The sequence below is a fragment of the Pan troglodytes genome, chromosome 8 (genome assembly GCF_028858775.2).
Source record: "Pan troglodytes isolate AG18354 chromosome 8, NHGRI_mPanTro3-v2.0_pri, whole genome shotgun sequence".
NCBI lineage: Eukaryota > Metazoa > Chordata > Mammalia > Primates > Hominidae > Pan > Pan troglodytes.
The window spans coordinates 117,758,875-117,780,847 of record NC_072406.2 but is presented as its reverse complement, the minus strand read 5'-3'; the positions used below and the strand labels follow the sequence as shown (position 1 = coordinate 117,780,847).

The 21,973-nt window shown below is 37.5% G+C and overlaps 1 long non-coding RNA gene across 1 annotated transcript in view; it reads left to right on the top strand.

Annotated features, from left to right (window-relative positions):
• LOC134807202 (uncharacterized) overlaps positions 1 to 21,973 on the top strand; it is a 465,560-nt gene that overhangs the window by 284,220 nt on the left and 159,367 nt on the right. The window contains exon 2 of the long non-coding RNA XR_010147010.1: positions 9,947 to 10,077. This is a non-coding gene — a long non-coding RNA (uncharacterized LOC134807202). The remainder of the gene's footprint in view (positions 1 to 9,946; positions 10,078 to 21,973) is intronic.

Below are 21,973 nucleotides of genomic sequence, written 5' to 3'. Positions count from 1 at the left end.
GAAATCACGAAAATAAAAATATAATTATAAAAATGAAAACCTAAGACTTCTAGTTTCAGCTTCAACAAGTAAAGATTGGAAGTCATCACTCCTGTTCATACCACAAGAAAAGACTAAACAAACTAAAACTCAACATTTTTTCTTGGATGCATTAGAGAACTGAGATTGGCCCAAATCTGGAAAAATAGGCAAATCCAGCGAGTCACAGCCAAGATCTGCTTACCTGAAGAAAAAGCCACTGTAGCCATAACTTGGTGGGGACATTTAACTTGTGATGTTAATTAACTGCTGGAGCTGAATATAGACTAGCTTGAAAGTGAGAAATCCTGGGGTGGAGGGATGCTATGCTGCTAGGAGGGCCCTACATTTTTGTGGGTTTTATCTTCAGGAACTATACCAGATCCTTACTGTGAAAAACTTAAGAAAGATTCTCCCCTGGCTTTATCAAGGGAGGGGAGGAGTAACCATTGTGACAAGCACACCGAGTATTCTCCAGAGCAAAGGCCTTATTCTTTTGGGGAAATGACATTACTAGTCTTATCTTATCTGGGGGAAGGGCATCTCTCCCACCCTGGCCCCCTCTGACCTTTCTGTCTCATCTAAGGGGGAAGAAAAAGACTAAGAGATCTAAGCATAGGTCACACAGCCTTGGGACACAGGCGCACTGATAAAACTGAGATTTAATTATATGATTATAGAATATCCCTTCTTCCTCACACTTTACCAGCATGCCAACAGGGCTCCACTACAACAATAGTAGCTGAAAGAGCTGCAAGATGCAAATTGTGTCTGAGAATGAGTTTTTAGGAAATCCCAAAATAACACAGGAGACAAAAATAAGGATACAAGAGAAATGTAAAGCCCTTGGCACCCACAGCTACAGTAAACATAAAACACAGCAGAGCTCTTAGCCAAATTAAGATAAGACCACACACTAAAGGCCTAGAAAAAATATCTGAATTTTTATTACATGACATATCATGTCCAGCTTTAACCAGAAAATTACAAGTCACGCCAAAAGACAAGAAAAACCACAAACTAAGCATCAGAACCATGCTCAGATATGACATAGAACAGGAAATGTAAAGTAATTATGAATAATATGTTAAGGGATCTAATGGAAAAAATAGGTAAAAGCAAGAAAATATGGGGAAGCTATGCAAAGACATTGAAATTGTAAGAGAGTATCAATAGAAAATGCTGGAAAACAAAAACACTACAACAAAAATGGAGAATGTCTATGATATACTTATCAGTAGGTTGAACACCAAGAAAATAGGGAGCATGAAGATAGGTCAATAGAAATTTCCCAAAATAAAATACAAAGAGAAAAATAATAATAATAAAACATTATCTCAGAAATGTAGGATACTTTGTCTAACATGACATGTGGAATTAGAATAGCAGTGGAGAAGAAAGAACAGAGCAGAAGAAATATTTCAAGTAATAGTAGAGGAGAATTTCTCAAAATTAATGACATATACCAAACCACAGATCCAGAAAGCTTACAGAACACCAGCCAGGAAAAGTTCCAAAAAAACTACAACCAGTTATATCATATTCAAACTGAAGAAAACCAAAGACAAAGAGAAAAATCTTGAAAGAAGCCAAAGAAAATGAAATACTTCACATAGAAAGGAAAAAAGATGAGAATTACAGTAGACTTCTTGTCACAAACCATGCAAGCAAGGAGAGAGTTGACTAAAATATTGGAAGAGTTCAAAGAAAAACCACCAACCTAGGATTCTATACCCTGTTAGATTGCCCTACAAATTACAGATAATTAAAGACTTTCTTAGAAAAACAACAACTGAGGGAATTCATCACCAGCAGTTCTGCCCTAGAAGAAAGGTAAAAACGGATAATGAAATGAAAATTGTATAGGCTGGAAACTTTGATTTACATAAAGAAGGAAGGAGCATCAGGAAAGAAATAAATGAAGGCATAATTTTTTAAAATTGATAAGTAAATTAAAATATGTCTTTGTTTAAAGTAATAATAGTAAGAGTGTGATGGGTGATTTTAGCATACGGATAAGTAAAATAAATGACAGCAATTTCACAAGGTATGAGAGGGAGCTACTGGGGATATTCTGTTATACAGTATGTGAACAACATGTGAAGTGGTATGGAGTTATTTGAAAGTAGACTAAGATTAGTTTAATATTATTTAATACATTGGAAAACACTAAAAACTTTTTTTTTTTAATGAGAATAATTGATATGCTAATGTTACAGGAAAGGGGATCCGGATCCAGACCCCAAGAGAGGGTTCTTGGATCTCATGCAAGAAAGAATTCAGGGCGAGTCTGCAGTGCAAAGTGAAAGCAAATTTATTAAGAAAGTAAAGGGATAAAAGAATGGCTACTCTGTAAACAGAGCAGCCCGAGGGCTGCTGATTGCCAAATAGCCTGTCTGCAAGCACACTAATTCTTTCTTCTGCTTTTAAAAGACTCTGATGCATTGTTCAGTATACCAGCTGCAATTTTCAGCTCCTGAATTTCTGCTCATTTCTTTGTAATTATTTCAATCTCTTTGTTGAATTTATCTGACAGAGTTCTGAATTCTTTCTCTGTGTTATCTTGAATATTTTTGAGTTTCTTCAAAATAGCTATTTTGAATTCTGTCTAAAAGATCACATATCTCCGTTTCTCCAGGACTGATTCCTGGTGCCTTATTTAGTTCATTTAGTGAGGTCATGTTTTCCTGGGTCATCTTGATACTTGTGGATGTTCGTCTGTGTCTGGGCATTGAAGGGTTAGGTATTTACTGTAGTCTTTGCAGTCAGGGCTTGTTTGTACCCTTCCTTCTTGGGAAGGCTTTCCAGATATTTGAAAGAACTTGGGTGTTGCTGTCTAAGCTATATCTGCTTTAGGGGGAATCCCAAACCTGGTAACACTGCAGTTCTTGCAGACTTGTAGAGGTACCACCTTGAAGTTCTTGGCAAAAATTGGGAATAATTCTCTGGATTACTAGGCAGAGGCTCTTGTTCTCTTCCGTTACATTCTCCAAAACAAATGAAGTCTCTCTCTGTTCTGAGCCACCTGAACCAGGGGTGGAGTGACACAAGCACCCCTGTGGCTACCAGTCCTAGAACTATGCTGGGTCTGACCTAAAGCCAGCCCAGCACTGAGTCTCAACAAAGCCCTGCTCTAACCACTTGCTGGTTACTACCTATGTTTTCTCAAAGCCCTGGGGCCTCATGATCAGCAAGTAGCTAAGTCAGCCAGGCCTGTGTCCTTTCCTTCAGGGTGGCAAGTTCCTCCAGGCCCCTGGTGAATCTAGAGGTGCTGTTCAGGAGCCAGGGATTCGAGTAAAAAACCTTACATATCTACCTGGTGTTCTATTGTACTAAGGCTGAGGTGGCACTCAAACCATAAGATGCAGTCTTTCCCACTCTTTCCTACCCTTTCTAAAGGCAGAGGAGCCTCACTGTATGGCCACCACCACCTCAAATCAATGGGAAGTACTGCCAGACTACCATCAATGTTTTCTTAAAGCTCAAGGCCTCTTAAGTCAGTTTGTGGTGAATGCTGTCTGGCCTGGGACTCACACTTTAAGGCGATGGGCTCCCTTCTGGTCCAGGGCACATCCAGAAATTCTGTCCAAGAGCCAAGTTCTAGAATCAGGGATCCCAAGAGCTCACTGGTACTCTGCCCCCGGTGGCTGAGCTGGTACCTAAAGTGCAAGACAAAGACCCTTTTATTTTTCCTTCTACTTTTCTCAGGCAGAAGGAGTCTTTCATTGTAGCCACCACAGCTGGGAATGTGCTAAGTCTCACCAGAAACCAGCAAATCTCAATGTCTCACCTAAGTTCCTTAATATACCTGGACATCACTGCTGTTTATTTAAGGCCCAAGGCCTCTTTAGTTAGCAGGTGTTGAATTCTGCCAGGACTGAGTCCTTCCCTACAGGGAAATGAGTTTCCTTCTGGCCCAGTGTGTCTAGTAATGTTGTTTGGAAGCAAGGGCCTGGAAAGGGGGACCTCATGACTCTGACCGGGGATCTAGCCTGCCATGGCTGAGCTGGTATCCAAAATGCAAGAAAACGTTTTCTCTACTCTTTCATCTCCTCTCCTCAAGCAGAAAGAAGGGGTCTCTTTTGGAGCTACAGACTGTGCAACCTGGAATTAGACAAGGGGTGATTCCAGCACTCCCTTGGCTGTTTCAGCTGGTGTCTCCGTAGGTCATGCCTTCCCTAGTCTATTATCTGTGGGACCAGTTCAGCATTAGGAGTCACCTAGGAGTTACAATTCTTGTGGCCTAGACTGTCTTTCAGGTTTATTTGTTACCCCAGAACACTGTAGCCTGTGGTGCCAATGCTTGTGGGAGCTCAAGTTCTGACCACTGGGATCTGTGATTCTGCTCTGACTAGGGCTGGTTTAAAGGCTCCCTCCTTGGGTGTCAGCTGAGTTTGGTCTTGTTTTGCTTTCTGCTCTTCTCACTACTGCAAAGAAATACTCTCCACACCACACCACCACTGCTGGGGGATGCAGGAGAGGAGATGCTGGTGATTCAAAACTGTTTTCTCTATTTCTTCAGTGCCTCTTTCAGTAATATGAACTTAAAACCAGGTACTATGAGTGCTGTCCTGATTCTTGGCTCTTATGCTGGTGCTTTTTTTGTGTGTAGGTAGTTGTTAAATTGGTGTCCTTATAGAGGGACAATTGGTCGAGCCTTCTATCTGCCATCTTTCTGATTCTTTACAGAACTAGAAAAAACCATTTTAAAATTCATATAGAACAACAAAAGAATAGCCAAGACAGTCCTAAGCAAAAAGAGCAAAGCTGGAGGCATCATGTTACCTGACTTGAAACTGTATCACAAGGCTACAGTAACCCAAACAGCATGGTACTGGTACAAAAACAGATATATAGACAAATGGAACAGGCAAGAGAGCCCATAAATAATGCTGCACACTTACAACCACCTGGTCTTTGACAAACCTGACAAAAACAAGCGATGGGGAAAGGATTCCCTATTAAATAAATGCTGCTGTGTTAACAGACTAGCCATTGGCAGAAGACTAAAATTGGACTCCTTTCTTAGACCATGTACAAAAATCAACTCAAGAGAGATTGTAGACTTAAATGCAAAACCTAAAACTATAAAAACCCTGGAAGATAACCTAGGGAATACCATTCTGGACATAGGCCCTGGCAAAGATTTCATGAAGAAGACACCAAAAGAATTTGCAACAATACCAAAAATTGACAAATGGGACCTAATTAAACCAAAGAGGTTCTGCACAGCAAAAGAAACTATCAACAGAGTAAACAGACAGCCTACAGAATGGGAGAAAACATTTGCAAACTATGCATCCAACAAAGGTCTAATATCCAGAATTTATAAGGAACTTAACAAATTAACAACCAAAACCTATCAGGGAACCTGCCCCGATAGTCACGTAGGTTCTTTTCTATTTTCCCTAAGCGTCGGCCGCTTTGAGAAATAAAGGGACAGAGTACAAAAGAGAGAAATTTTAAAGCTGGGCATCCGGGGGAGACATCACGTGTCAGTAGGTTTTATTCCGTGATGCCCCACAAGCCACAAAACCAGCAAGTTTTTATTAGAGACTTTCAGAAGGGGAGGGAGTGTGCAAATAGGTGTGGGTCACAGAGATCACGTACTTCACAAGGTAATAGAATATCACAAGGCAAATGGAAGCAGGGCGAGATCACAGGACCACAGGACTGGGGCGAAATTAGAATTTCTAATGAGGTTTCAGGCACCATTGTCATTGATAACATCTTATCAGGAGACAGGGTTTTGAGAGCAACCAGTCTGACCAAAATTTATTAGGTGGGAATTTCCTCTTCCTAATAAGCCTGGGAGCACTATGGGAGAATGGGGTTTATTTCATCCCTACAGTCTCGACCATAGAAGACGGCCACACCCAAGGGGGCCATTTCAGAGACCCTCCCCCAGGCACGTATTCTCTTCCCCAGGGATGTTCCTTGCTGAGAAAAAGAATTCAGCAATATTTCTCCCATTTGCTTTTGAAAGAAAAGAAATATGGCTCTGTTCCGCCCAGCTCACCAGCAGTCAAAGTTTAAGGTTATCTCCCTTATTCCCTGAATAATTGCTATTATCCTGTTCTTTTTTCAAGGTGCCCAGATTTCATATTGTTTTAACACACATGCTCTACAATTTGTGCAGTTAAGACAATTATCACATGAGTCCTGAGGTGACATACATCCTCCTCAGCTAACAGGATTAAGAGATTAAAGTAAAGACAGGCATAGGAAATCACAAGGGTATTGATTGGGGAAGTGATAAGTGTCCATGAAATCTTCACAATTTATGTTTAGAGATTGCAGTAAAGACAGGCATAAGAAATTATAGAAGTATTAATTTGGGGAACTAATAAATGTCCATGAAATCGTCACAATCCATGTTCTTCTGCCATGGCTTCAACCGGTCCCTCCGTTTGGGGTCCTTGACTTCCTGCAACAAAAACCAAACAACCCAATTACAAAGTGGGCAAAGGACATGAACAGACACTTTTCAAAAGAAGATATATATGTGGCCAATAAGCATATGAAAAAATGCTCATCTTCACTAATCATTAGAGCAATGCAAATCAACACCACTATGAGATACCATCACACCAGTCAGAGTGGCTATTTTTAAAAAGTCAAAAAATAACAAATCATGGCAAGGTTGTGGGGAAAAGGAAAGCTTATACACTGCTGTGTAGTGTAAATTAGTTATATGGGAATGTAAATTAGTTCAGTCATTGTTTGGTGATTTCTCAAAGAACTTAAAACTGAATTACCATTTGACCTAGCAATCCCATTACTGGATATATACCCAAAGGAATATAAATTGTTATACCATAAAGACTCATGGAATCATGTTCATTGCAGCACTATTTACAATAGCAAAGACATGGAATCAACCTTAATATCCATCAAAAGTAGAATGGATAAAGAAAATGTGGTACATATACACAGTGGAAAACTATGCAGTCATAAAAATGAATAAGATTATGTCCTTTGCAGCAACATGAGTGGAGCTGGAGGCCATTATCCTAAGCAAACTAACAGGAACAGAAAACCAAATACCTCGTGTTCTCACTTATAAGTAGGAACTAAATATTGAGTACACATGGAAACAAAAAGGGAACAACAGACAATAGGGCCTACCTGAGGTTGGAGGGTAGGAGGAGGGTGAGGATAGAAAAACTGCCTATGCTGATTAAATCGATGATAAAATCATCTGCACATCAAAGCCCTGTGACATACAATTTACATGCATAACAAACCTGTACCTGTACTCCTGAATCGAAAATAAAAGTAGGAAGAAAGAAAGAGAAAAAAAAGAAAGAAAGAGAAAAAAGAAAGAACCATCTTCCAATTTTACAGCTTACATTATATTCAGTGGTATAAAACTAAATCCTTTTCTCCTAAGATCAGGAATATGGCATGTAAATTCTTTCTTAGGACTTCTGTTCATGATCATAATGGACCTCTACCCTGTGGAATAAGAGAAGAAAAGGAAATATATATAGTTTGTGAAGGAAGAAACAAAACTGTCTTTGTTCACAGATGACATGGTTGTTTGTATATAATATCCCAATGAATCAACAACAACAAAAAACTCCCACAACTAATAGGCTAGTATTGAAAAGTTGAAGAATGTAAGGTTAATATTCAAGTCAGTTGTCTCCTTTTTATCAGCAATGTATAATTGGATTTTGAAATTTTGGAAAAAGCAACAGAATTATAGTTGTAGGGGTCAAGGGGAAACTATCCCTTTGCCCTCTGAAGGTTCACTGAAAATCAACTGGCCAAAGGCAAATTAATGGGAAAAAAAAGACATACAAAATGTATTTACATGCACCTATAAGCACTGGAGCCGTACAAAATATAAAAACTCAAAGGACGAGCCAGATAGTTGATGCTTTTGTACCATCTTGAGGTTACAGAAAGAATGGGAGCTTGGAACATGGCAAGACATGTTAACAGAGGGAGAGAAGAGGAAAGGGATGGCTTGCAAAGGTGGTCTTGTTATGTACCTGCTGCACAGGTAGCAGCTCTCAGAAAGAATAGATTACAGCCTGTGGTTGAGTTAATCTTTCTTAGATGCAGACAATGGGGGAGGGGCTCAGAGAAAGCCTGGCTGTTTATTTCACTAATGCAGATTTTTCTCTACAGATGCAAATCTCCTCCACAAAAGGCAACTTTGCAGGGCTATTCCTGTCTGCAGGCTCTCTGAATAGCCATCTCAAAATATGTCGGAGAAATATATTTTGGGGTAGACAATTTTTGGTTTACTCTACAATCAAACTGAAAATAGAGTAAAATATCTAGGTATAATTTTTTGTAAGTTTAGAATCTATATGTGAATAACTATAAAACTCTAATGAAATAAACAAAAGACCTAAATAAGTGAAGAGACATACTGTTTTTATACATTGGAAGATCCAATAGTGTTAATACGTCAGTTCTTCCCAACTCGGTCTATAGATTTTACACAATCCCAACCAAAATGGTAGCTAGCTGTTTTGTAGGTATCAATAAACTGATTGCTATGTTTATCTGGAAAGGTAAAAGACCTGTAATAGTCAACGTAATAGTGAAGAAAAACATAATTAGACTCATACTACCAGATGTCAAGATTTATTTTAAGGCAATAGTAACCAAGATGTAAGAGGCATTTGAACCAGAGCAACTCCGTCTTGAATAGCGGCTGAGTAAAATGAGGCTAAAACCTACTGGACTGCATTCCCAAATGGTTAATGCATTCTAACTCACAGGATGAAATAGGAGGTTGGCACAAGATACACGTCATAAAGACCTTGCTGATAAAATAGTTTGCAGTAAAGAAGTCGGCCAAAATCCAAAACCAAGATGGTGATGAGAGTGACCTCTGGTCATCCTCAATGTTACACTCCTACCAGCACTGTGACAGTTTACAAATGCCATGGCAACATCAGGAAGTTACCCTAGATGGTCTAAAAAGGAGAAGCATGAATAATCCACCCCTTGTTTAGCATATCATAAAAAATAACCACAAAAATGGGAAACCAGCAGCCCTTGGGGCTGCTCTGTCTATGGAGTAGCCATTCTGTATTTCTTTACTTTCCTAATAAACTTACTATCATTTTACTCTATGGACTTGCCCTGAATTCTTTCTTGCTTGAGATCCAAGAACTCTCCCTTGGGGTCTGGATTGGGACCCCTTTCCAGTAACAAACACAGTGTGGTACTTGTGAGATTAGTTACATAGATCAATGGATCAGAATAGAGAGCCCAGACATTGACCCACACAAACATGGTCAACTGATCTTTGACAAGGAGCAAAGACAATTCAATGAAGAAAATATAGTCTTTTTAACAAATAGTTTTTGGACAACTGGATATCTACATTATAAAACAAAACAAAACAAAACAACCTACAAGCTTTACCCACATCTCTTACAGAAAACAGCATAAGTTGTATCATGGACCAAAACGTAAAATACAAAATTAGAAAACTTTTAGTAAAACAGAAGAAAATTTGGGTAACCTCAGGTTTGACCATCAGTTTTTAAATTATTAAATTAAATTTAACCTAAAGCTGCCTCCTTACATATTTTAAGTTTGGCCTGAAGTTTTCTCTGCACACAGTGAATTGTAACCTAACTGGATGGGTAAACACAGTGTAACATACTCTTGTACCAATCACCAAGTTTCTGCCAATCAAAGGCAGCAAACTGCTCAAACCAAGTTCAAATAAGGCAAATGCCAAGCTGTAAGCAATCAGCTATTTCTGCACCTAACTTTTGCTTTCTGTACATGGCTTTCTTTTTCTGTCCATAAATCCTCTCCAACCATGTGGCAGTGCTGGGGTCTCTCTGAGTCTATTCTGGCTCAGGGGGCTGTTTGATTCATGAATTAAACTCTGTTAAATTGCTCAATTAAACTCTGTTATTGAATTTGTCCAACGTTTTTCTTTTAACAGATGGTGTCAGAATTGGAACATGAAGTAGAACTTCCAGTAACCCCTAGGAGCATCAAGTGACCCAGAGAGGTAACCCCCTCCACCAGGGTCCATTGCATCCATTGCTCTCTCACAGCAACTGAGGCTCATGGGTAAGTTCCTTCTCAGATTCTGAAGCTTCACAGATTTGTGTTTTGTGCTATCTGAGTTTGTTTTAGCAAATTTTTTATGTGAACTGTGTTCAGAAGTCACAACAGAAACTAGACTGGGTCGAGGATCAGATTAAATCCAATAATTAATTGGATTAGATCCAGCCGGAGGCTTTAGATGTATGACTGACTCAGAAACTGGCAGTAAAATGGATAATCATACAGAGGATGTAAATTTTGGCTTCAGGAAATTCACAAGGATTTTTGTGTTCTATCCCCTTTGTTTCTTCTTGCATGTTTAGGTAGGGAAAAATCATTGGCTAAATTGATCAAGGGGAGCTCAGAGTCAAAGCCAAGATCTTGCATAAAAATGGAAACCTTGGCCAGGGGCAGTGGCTCACGCCTGTAATCCCATCCCAGCACTTTGGGAGGCCGAGGCGGGTGGATCACGAGGTCAGGAGTTCGAGACCAGCCTGGCCAATGTAGTGAAACCCTGTGTCTACTAAAAATACAAAAAATTAGGCCGGGCGTGGTGGCTCACTCCTGTAATCCCAGCACGTTGGGAGGCCAAGGTGGGCGGATCAGCAGGTCAGGAGATCGAGACCATCCTGGCTAACGCGGTGAAACCCTGTCTCTACTAAAAATACAAAAAAATTAGCCGGGCATGGTGGCGGGCGCCTGTAGTCCCAGCTACTCAGGAGGCTGAGGCAGGAGAATGGTGTGAACCCAGGAGGTGGAGCTTGCAGTGAGTCGAGATCGCGCCACTACACTCTAGCCTAGGCGACAAAGTGAGACTCCGTCTCAAAAAAAAAAAAAAAAATTAGCTAGGCGTGGTGGTGCATGCCTGTAATCCCAGCTACTCAAGAGGCTGAGGCAGGAGAATCATTAGAACTTGGGAGGTGGAGGTTGCAGTGAGCTGAGATTGTGTCATTGGACTCCAGCCTGGGTGACAGTGCGAGACTCTGTCTCAAAAAAAAAAAAGGGCACTTAATTTCTGAAGAAGTGAGTACCCCACCTTCCAGCTATGCCTGTCTTTACATGTACAAGTATTAGGCCCTGAAGCAACAAACTGTAACAGAAATGGCAAAATATTAATAAAGATAATTTAAAATTTCAGTAGAATGTTCCAAATGAACAACATTGAATTTTAAAAAGTGCATTTAAAAATGAGGGCTCCCAAATTAGGCTAACCAAGGAATTCCTATTAATGTGCAGAAACTTCTATAAAGATTTCAATATTTTTATTGATTTTTTAAAAAAGACATTATTTTAAAAAAATGTTTTTTCTGGGGATTGGGTCTTGCTATGTTACCCAGGATGGTCTTGAACTCCTGGCCTGAAGTGATCCCCCTGACTTGGCCTCCCAAATGGCTGGGATTATAGCATGAGCCATTACACCCAGCCAATTTCTTTGTTATATATATATGTGTTATATATATATATATATATATATATTTATATATATATTTATATATATATATTTATATATTTATATATATTTATATATTTTTATATATATATATATATATGGCAAATAAAAAGCTTAAGCAGCCAAGTGACAAGAATAATTAAATGTGCTAACTTTTTGACTTGGTTACTACCCTCCTTAAAGGTTAAAAGAAAGCTATGCTGGATAAAGTATGTGTAAAAGGTAGGCCCTCAGCTAATGTAGACTTGCTTCTTTTTCAAAGCTATCCATGCTGAATCCTGGCATAGAGAATGCTTTTTCATCCTATTCCTTAATGGGATCTACCCTGAACTTAGTATTTTAGCTAAGAAATAGTAGCTAAGTTAAAAAAGACCACCTATTTAATGAAATCAGTCTTCCAAATACATATTCATGGAATTTAGCTGGCTACTTTGAAAACCATTTATAAAAAATAAAATTTTTTAATCACCGTTTTAAGAGTGTCTGCCTTTGTACACCACAAAGAGAGGGAGAACTGAATCACTAGAAACTTTTACAATTAGTTTAAATTTATGTCATAAGACTTACCTTTGCTTAAGGTGCTCTTCCTGTCCATCTTGTCTTAATTGCACTTTTACCTACAACTTTTTTCCTTTGTTTGAGCAAATCATTGTACAGTATTTGGCCTGAAATGTCGCTGTGTGCTTTTGAGATATAAATTTTCTATCTTGTTTCACCAAAGACTCATCCCTTTAGAAATGTGAATTTAGAGTTGCCCAGCTAACAATTGCTTAGGGCAATGAAACAGTAAATTAGAAGGGTGATACTTTAAATGGAGAGAAGAAAATCTATTTGAATGTCAGTAAATGAGAATTGCCTATGAAATCAATAAGATCTGCTTCTGTCTGTATGTTTATAGCTTTATACGATTATGTGTATGTGATAATATTTGGTAAGTAAAGCCAGTTTTAAACTTGTTCTCAAAATAAAATAGGAATGTCTTTGAAATTGCCAGTTACATATAATTCAGACATTTTTGCCTGGGTCTATGGGTGAGAGAGTATTATGCTGTCTCTCATACATGTTTTAAGGTAATAAAACTGCTTCTCAGTAATATTTTTGATACTTCCTTGATTTGTCTGTGAGGTTATGTTTTTGGTTTTGGGGCCTCTGGATTCTAGGGTCTGAATAAATGGCCATGGTGAGGACTGGGTTTATGTCCTCAGCACTTGGACCACCAGCTGCAAGGCAGAAGAAAGCACAATATGATTCCATCCTCCTTGTCTCACCTTTGCTTCCTAGCCAGGCTGACAGCAATTAGATCCTCCAGGCATTATCTTCATAGCTCTGTTCTCTGTCCTGAACTCTACACCTGGTATGTCAATTCAGGACCCAAATGTATCATATCCTTCATAGCCATCCGTGGGTACCACATGAGTATTTGGGACCCAGGACAACAGGGGAAGACATTAGAGAGGGTACCTGTGTCATAGGATCAAAATTCTTTTCAGTAATATAATATCTTAAAGTCATGTTATATTAAAATAAGAGATAATCATAGAATGGCTGAGTCATCTCTAAGTAAGTTAAAACACTGAAATATTAATTATTAAATATAAGTTTAAGTTTATATAATTTGGCATCTTATTTTCATATGGCATAGAAAAGCTAAATATATTTAGATTTGTTTAAAAGTTGAGAAAACATCTTTCTACAAAAATTATGAAATGGTTTTTATCTACAAATATTGATACAAAATAGTTTGAAAATTATTTATTAACTAGGTTTTCATTAGAAAGTGGGCTTAATAAGAGTTAAAATTGTGGTTATGTAATTAAAATGACTAGATATAAAAGAAACAGTATATATAGACTGTATAAAGAAAAACAAAATATGTTTTTGATGAGATGAATCATAAAGGCATGAAAATTTGTGTTTACTGAGAAAAAAATAACTGTGTTGTTTAAAAGTTAAAGATTGTTTCAAGTTGAAGGAAGAAAGATATAGATAAAACTAAATACAGAAAGTTGTGAAAAGAAGGAAAAAAATTTGTAAAAGATTCTAAAAGCTTTATGAAAATCTTGTGTAGTCAAAAGCTGACTGATATTGGATATACTCATAATTAAAATTTATTTTAGTACTGATAATACACTAATACAAAGGTAAAATTTGGTTTCCTCTTTTAAATAATAATTTTATGTAATATAATAAGAAACAGTACAAATAATTTTACTCACCTTTTGAGTAAACTCCAAAAAATAACAGGGAAAAGGAGAGACGGATATATATATATATATATATATATATAACACATATATCGACGTGTGTGTGTGTGTGTGTGTGGTGACTGTTCTAAATTGCTAACATGGTTTATGACCAATGTTTGGTTTATCAAACCCATATTCCTGGGAAGTCTCAATCAAAACTTCAGGTACATTTTTGCTACCTGATAGGCCATTTGAACACTTACAGAGGAGTTTCACTCAATTGTCATTTCCAGTGCATGTTTTATGGTTGTATAGAAGCTTTCTCAAGCAAGAGGGCTGTTGTTATAACAGTAGCTAAAAGGTTATACAGAAATGTGTTTTCCTCATAGGACATTCCTGGATAAATCTCCAATGATAGAGGTACTTGTTTCACTGGACAAGTTGTAAAATTGTTGAATAAGATATTACAGATACAATAGCATTAGGAAAAGCTAACTGAATTGTCTGGATTGCCTTGGTCAAAGGTGTTGCATATTGATGACAATCAGATCCATTTAGAGTGGAAACATAAGATGGCCCCTTATAAAATAGTCACTGGAAGGCCTATGCATATGTTAATAGAACCTTATGTATCTTCTGCTACTAAACTCTGACATGACTGTATTCTGCAAGGCTCTAATGAATTATGTCACAGTGTATTTTCACCAGATAATGAAAGCTTTTTATGATCCACTGACCAAGGGCAATCAAAGCCTTCACAACCTAGAACCCAGAGATTGGGTTTTCTAAGAATGACATCAAAGAAAGACTTCCCTTATCATCACACTGCAGCAAAACTTCAGGACCTTGAAACCTGAGTTCATAATCTTGCAGTACCCATTCTATGAATTTAGCATTTTCTAGAAAACCTTTTATTGTTATTTTAATATAATAATTATTATTATATTATTATTATTTAATAATATTAATATTAATATTATTTCAGTATGCCCACCACATTCTTCATCAAATAAGTTTACTCAATCTGGCTGAGCACAGTGGCTCACGCCTGTAATCTCAGCACTTTGGGAGGTTGAGGCAGGTGGATCACCTGAGGTCGCAAGTTAGAGACCAGCCTGACCAATATGGTGAAACCCTGTCTCTACTAAAAACACACAAAATTAGCCAGGCATGGTGGCAGGTGCCTGTAATCCCAGCTACTCAAAAGGCTTAGGCAGGAGAATTGCTTGAACCCAGGAGGTGGAGGTTGCAGTGAGCTGAGATTGCACCATTGCACTCCAGCCTGGGCAACAAGAGCGAAACTTTGTCTCAAAAACAAAAAAGATTTACTCAACCTCATACCCATTAATGGAAGCTACTTTACCAGAGCATTCTATCACTACTTTCCAATCTGGACTGTTTTCTCCGTAGGCCTGCTCCACAGTTTTCATTTTTTTAATTTTAGACATAATTTTAAATTTAATTATAATTAAAATTTCTGCAAATATGTTCTTGTTTTTTGATTTTCTGCAAATATGTTCTTGTCTTTTGATTACTTTTTATTGCATTTTCTGCAAATATGTTCTTGTTTTTTGATTATTTTTATTGCATATTCTGAAAATATGTTATTGTTTTTTGATTATTTCTTTTTCATAACATTTTGTTTTTGTTTTATAGATGTAATTTTTTAAATATTTCTGAGTTTATTCATTAATATACCCTCCCCTAATTTCTTTTATGATGTCTAAGTTATCTCTATTTCCTCTGGTGCCAATTTTCAATTTCTTAATTTTGGCCATTCTATCTCATTCTGCTGCTTTACGCATATGTCTGGTAATACCAACTATTAAAAAAACTATCATTAATAAAAGTCCACTACTTTTGTGTTAAAACTAATTTCCATTTGGAATTCTCACCTGGAGTTCTGTGTGAAGTAAGCAAATATGAGACTTTGCTTTAGGTGGATCAGTAAGAGAACTAGGAAGCCATCTGTCAGGCTTCAGGTTCACTCAAATTCAAGAGTGAAGGTTTCACCAGGGACCTGGCAATTTGTTCACTTTCACTGAGAAAGTGTCAACTGTTTTTGCTGGAGGTAAATGCCTGCTGCCTGATTTTTGTCTGCATTACAGATGGGGGAAACAAGTGAAAAAGTTGCTGTTTTACGGACCTTAGATTAATCCCTTTATCTTCAGTTTCTTTTTCTCATCCGTCTTAAACCTTTTATTTTTAATTGCATTTATCCAATATAGATCTACAAAAACACACGATTTTATTTCAGATGTTTATTTTGTTCTGTTTGTTTGGATTTGGCTTATTTTATATAAAGGATATAATCTTTACATATTAATCTGCATGTTTCTTCTTTTTACTGAACACTTGGAGTGAAACAGCTTCTACTGGGATGTCTATCCATATCAGGATATAAACCTACCTCATTTTACTTAACTGCTCTTTATTCCAATATTCTGTTGTTTATCTTATAATTTTCCTGTTGATAAATATTAAGTTGCTTCTGAATTTTAGGCTGCTGTGAGCATCTTTATGCATGCTACCTTGTGCACATGCGTGATTTATTTCTCCTGGATACACAGATACCTGAAAGTGATTGTTAGAATAAAGAGTTTGCTCATTTCAAATGTATGAGCTTATGACATATTGATTTCCAAATGGTTGTACACATTTATCAGTGTAGTATGAGGTAATATTTTCTTACAGTTTTGCCAACATTTGATATTAAACTAATTAATATTTGCCAAATGATGAGTGAAATCTTATATTGGTATAATTTCCTTTTCTTTTATTATAAAATTACTCATGTTTCATGTTTATTGTCCACTTGGGTTTGCAGTTTTGCGAATTGCCCCATTTGATATTAGATTTCTCTGTGTTTTTGTTTTGCTTTTTGTCTTATTGGCTTGTAGAATTATTGTACGAATTTTGTAACTTAATCCTTTTTATATTATATGTATGGTAAATAATTTTACCCAATATGACAGTTGCCTTTTGTTTCTGAAATGATACATTGGATCATTCTCCCATTTGGACCTTTAAACATATATATTCATATGTTGTAGAGAATAAGGCATTATAAAATTATTTTGACTATGAAAGTAAGACAAAAGTAGGAAGTATCTAAAATATATATCAACCAATATAGGGAAAAAGGGGCCAAAAGACACACACACACACAAACACACACACATAGGTCATTGTAAAATGCCTCTGACAATCTCAAAGGGAAAACAAAAACTGTGACAAGGTCCTGGAGCAGGTGGCAAAGTTAATAGACTCAGGTTTGCCAAGGAGAACAGAAGCCTTCTATTCTTCTGAAAAGAAGGAAAGATAAGAAGACTGACTTGGAATCAGAGTTAGACAGGGGAATAGAAGATGATAAAGTAGTGAAGCTTATAAGTAGCATTACCAGATTTAACAAATAAAAATATAAGATATCTAGTTAAATTTGTATTCCATCCAGTAAGATTTGTATCATGAAGTACTCAGTTAAATTAGTAATTTTTTTAGTGAAACTATATCTCAAACAATATTGGGATATACCTATATACAAAAAAGTATTCATTGCTTAAATTCAAATGTAACTGGACATCCTGCATGTTATCTGGCAATCCTACTCATGCTGTGGCCCTATTAGTGTTCTAAGAGCAAGATCATCTATGAAAACTTGGGGCTTTAGTCCGAGAAGTATTTATCTACCGGATATCTTAATGACTAGTAATGACTCACAGACTTCCCAACATATTATATTAAAAAACAAACTCCTAGGCTATGCACAGTGGCTCACACCTGCAATTCCAGCACTTTGGGAGCCTGAGGTGGGAGGATTGCTTGAGGTTCGGAGTTTGAGAGCAACCTGGGCAACAAAGCAAGACCCCATCTTTATCAAAAATAAAAAAAAAAAAAGACACTTGAATCACTCAAGCCAGAAGCCCTTCCTTGATGTCTTCGTCTACCTTACTGACAATATGTAATTCATCAGCAAGCACTGACAAATCTGCCTTCAAGATATACCTGAAACCCTATACATTTCTTTCCATACCTACTTCACCATCTGTATTGAGGACACCTAATCCCAGGACTGGATTAATCCAGTTGACCAAAGTGAACTTCACACCTTCCCTCACCACACATCCAGAGTGGACCATTTTTCCCCCAGGTTATAAACCTTTAGTTGGTTCCCTGTAAATCCATACAAAATCAAACTACTTATCACAGCCTACAAGACTGAATATGAGCCAGCTCCTGCCCTTCTCTCCACTGTTACCTTGTGCTGTCCACCCACCCACCCCAGCTCACTTGGTTTCTGCACCTGTTATCTTTAATCTTAGTTCAGCTTCTTTCCTTCCTTGTTAACCCATTTGCATACACTGCATTCTTTGTTTTCTTTAGGTTTTAGCTGAATATCACCACTGCAGGACACCCTTCTTCCTGACCTTATTCAATGTTGGCCTAGCAGGCTGGGCACAGATTTTACTTCCTCCACAGATACCAACCTTGAGAAAAAAACATGAGTGACTTTGAAGGATGTAATTCTGAACCCCACAAAAATGAATGACATGAGCACATTCTGGTCTCAATTCTCTCTGATTTTATTTTCCCTGTGGAGTTTCTGCTCCAAGCAAACTAGGTTATTCGCTTCCCCAGACCATTCCACATGCACGTATTTGCAAACATCCTTTCCCTTATTAGATTGCCCCCTGCAACCTCTCGTTTGTCAGGATAACATTTTTTTCCTCAAGTTCAACTGAAGTTCTGCTCCCTCCATGAAATCCTGGGGCATTCCTCCTGCCTTCTTTAATTTTTACCTCCCTTGAACTACTATCATTCTGAGTATTGTATTCTGAGGCAGAGAATGCATGGGGCCTGACATTCTTGGTTTCAGTCCGACCACTGCCACTTACAAACTTTGTTTTTTAACTTCTCAGAGCTTTAGGTTCCTCAACTATGAAATATTGATGGCAAGATGATGCTTACAGATTTGGAGGAAATAAAACAGATATAATAGCAGAGTTCCTGGCACACAGCAGACAATTTACATTAGTTTCTGTTTTCTTTTTCCTTCCTTCTGTTTGATATGTAGAATATGCCACCAAAAGATCTGATGAGTTAATATAGATTGATAAGAGCATACTGATAAGGAAGAAAATTAATAGAGTCCCAGGACCGGCAGAAATCTTGGAGGTCATTGAACCCTTGGTTAGCACTCTCCTTAGGTCATTCCAGACTACTTCAGAAGAACAGCTATTCTCTTCTAAAATGCCCCTGTCAAGATTATATTATGAACTAATCTCCAAGAGGCTCCTAAAGGAATTAGATACTGAAATTTATTCTTGTCTCATCATAGGAACCACTGGAAGATGGTCATCCTTTTCCTTCTTATTCGTGCTACACATGCATCATCTAATTCTGTCTCAAATATGGAAGATTCTGATAAACTAAAAATATTGTTTTTGAAGTGTTTACTCTTTAAGACAGATACCTTTAAGATACTGATACTGATATCTTTAAGATCGATATCAGTTATAGCTAATTGGGGTCATTACACTTGCTTCCAAATTGCATTTACTTTAGTCTAAAGTTAACAGTTTTAACTTCTAAATGTTTTGCTTTCAATGTCTAAAAAATTATTTTAAATATATTTTAACTTGAAAAAGTTGCTTATCCCTTTCTCCTTGGATCATAACAAGAAAGAATTTTCAATGAAGGGAAAGAAGAGATAATTTTGTGGATTTTTTTTCTTTTAAAAGTATCTGTATTCTGAAAATGAAAAACACGAATTTTAATTCTGAAGGAGAAAAAAATCACAATGTAGATTGTATATAAAGTTATTACATGTGCAATGACTACAAAACATCATACTACAGTTTAATTGGCATGAGGTATTCATTTCTCACCATTGTCTTCGTTAATGGCAAAATGAAATCCGGTCAGACAATTTACCTTAGTGGGGGATACCTTAGTGCATTCTTCAGTCATTGAAAGTCTCTGGAACCTGAGCATCTTTTCCTTCCAGTCTCTCTAATGGTCCCTACCTGGATGCAGTACAAGATGCTGAGCTTCCTCTTTGCATATCAGATTCTGCTTAATATCAATTGTAAGGTGAACAGATTGGCTGATACAACAATGTTGTCCTTCTCATTTCCTTTTCCAAGGTTTCTTCATTGGCTGGAGAGAAACAGAAATGGAACTTCTTTCAGGTTCTGTTTGGAGGATAATATGGCTTTGAGAAGCCAGATTAGGAAGCTTGAAAAAGGAAACTCCATTTTCCAAGTGGATTTGGTTCTAATTAGTCTGTTTCTGCAGAGAAATCCTGAAGTGGAGGGAAGGGGATGACTTGATCAGCTAGGTTGGGCCTATCAAAGAGTTGGATTTATTTGTATTTATTTTACATTTGTGCCAGCAGGGGAACCTCTTGAGGAAAGTACACTGTACATACATACTAAATATCAGTTACATCGGGTTGCCACATTCACGTTCCTCATAAAACATGATTGGAGCACAATAAATATGGAAATATGAAATGCATTAAATTAAAATGTTATTAGTTGAAGCAGTTGTAAGAATTTCTTATACATAAACATAAAGCCATGGCTCCCATGAGAGCATCAGGCGGGATGTTTCAGGCAATTTTCCCCATGGAGACCTGGAAAGCATTGGGCATTATAAAAATCCTTGCTCATTTAAAATAGATTTATATCAGCCACCGAAAAGTTTGAAACTATCGTCACTTTGTATGTCTTATATGATAGACTTTGTTTCCGGGTGAAAAAAACTACAAATGCCAAAATAAATGTTGGGCTCTCATTTTGTTTTGGAATTAACCAACACTAATGCTAGAGAGAGTGATTTTCTAGTTTTTATCATCTATATGTAACATATAAAAGAATAACGATTAATTCATTTTAAATTTATCTCTTCAATAAGTAGCTTGCAATGTGACTTTAGGCAAGTCTTATATATTTTCTAATGTCTCTCTTTCTCCAATAATTTAGGACTGGAGTGGAGTTGGTAGGAAGGAACAGTCTTTGAAGTTAGATGCGCCAGGTTGTAACCCCACTTCCACCAATTAGTAGGTCTGTTACTTTATGCTGTTTACCTAACTTCTTTAGACCTCTTTCTTTTAAGTTTTAGATAAGAGGGTAAGTGAGTAGAGTAGGATGATAACCGGTGCCTAATAAGTATTAAGGAGATAATAAATATTAACATATAGCATCAGGTTGAGTAGCTATTATTGTAACATTTATATGTGTCATATACCTTGGCAGACATATTATAGGAATATGGATTCCAAGACATCAACTAAGTGCAATTGTATATCAAGCACCTACTAAAAGAAAAACACTCTATGCAACTTTTTTTTTTTGAGACAGAGTTTCACTCTTGTTACCCAGGCTGGAGTACAGTGGCGTGATCTCGGCTCAACGCTACCTCCACCTCCCAGGTTCAAGAGGTTCTCCTGCCTGAACCTCCCGAGTAGCTGGGATTACAGGTTCGTGCCACCACGCCTGGCTAATTTTTTGTATTTTTAGTAGGGGGTTTCTCCATGTTGGTCAGGCTGGTCTTGAACTCTCGACCACAGGTGATCCACCTACCTCAGCCTCCCAAAGTGCTGGGTTTATAGGCATGAGCCACTGCGCCCAGCCTCTACGACACTTTGTAAAACCATAAAAGATGTATGGGATAACGTACTGCACTTTAGGACTCTTTAAAAAAGGAGGAAACAAGTCTAATCCTCTCAAGAACACTGCAGACAAATAAATATTGCTGGCATCACATCTTCAGTATCTAGCAAAGAGCATTAGATCTCTGGATAGAGGCAGTCAAGCATGACTTTACAAAAACGATGACACTTGAGGGAGGGAAAGATAGAAAGAAACCAAAGGTTCAAAAAAGTGTTTCAGACAGGATGAAGAGCATAAACTAAAGCATTGAGTCAAAAAGTATATAGCAGCACATTTGGGGTCTGGGGAAGTAGGCATCTCAGCTAAAGAAGAGGCTTTATTTATGCCCTAGTAGGAAGAAAGCAGGACAGCTAGGCTTGGGCTTGTAGCCGTATAAATTCCAGAGCTACAGCAGTCCCTAAATTAAAGAAACAGAGTCTGGAGTCACCATAAATCATGGTTATTAGTTTTTTCAATGTAGTGAAGATTCTAGCAAATACCACCCAAGGTGGTGGTTAGAGAAGGGAAGATATCTGGGAGGGAACTGGGAGAACAGGATGAGAGAGATGCCAGGAGCCAGGCCTGCGGGTCTATCTTTAATTATTCCATTTCATTTCCAAAGAGGAGCA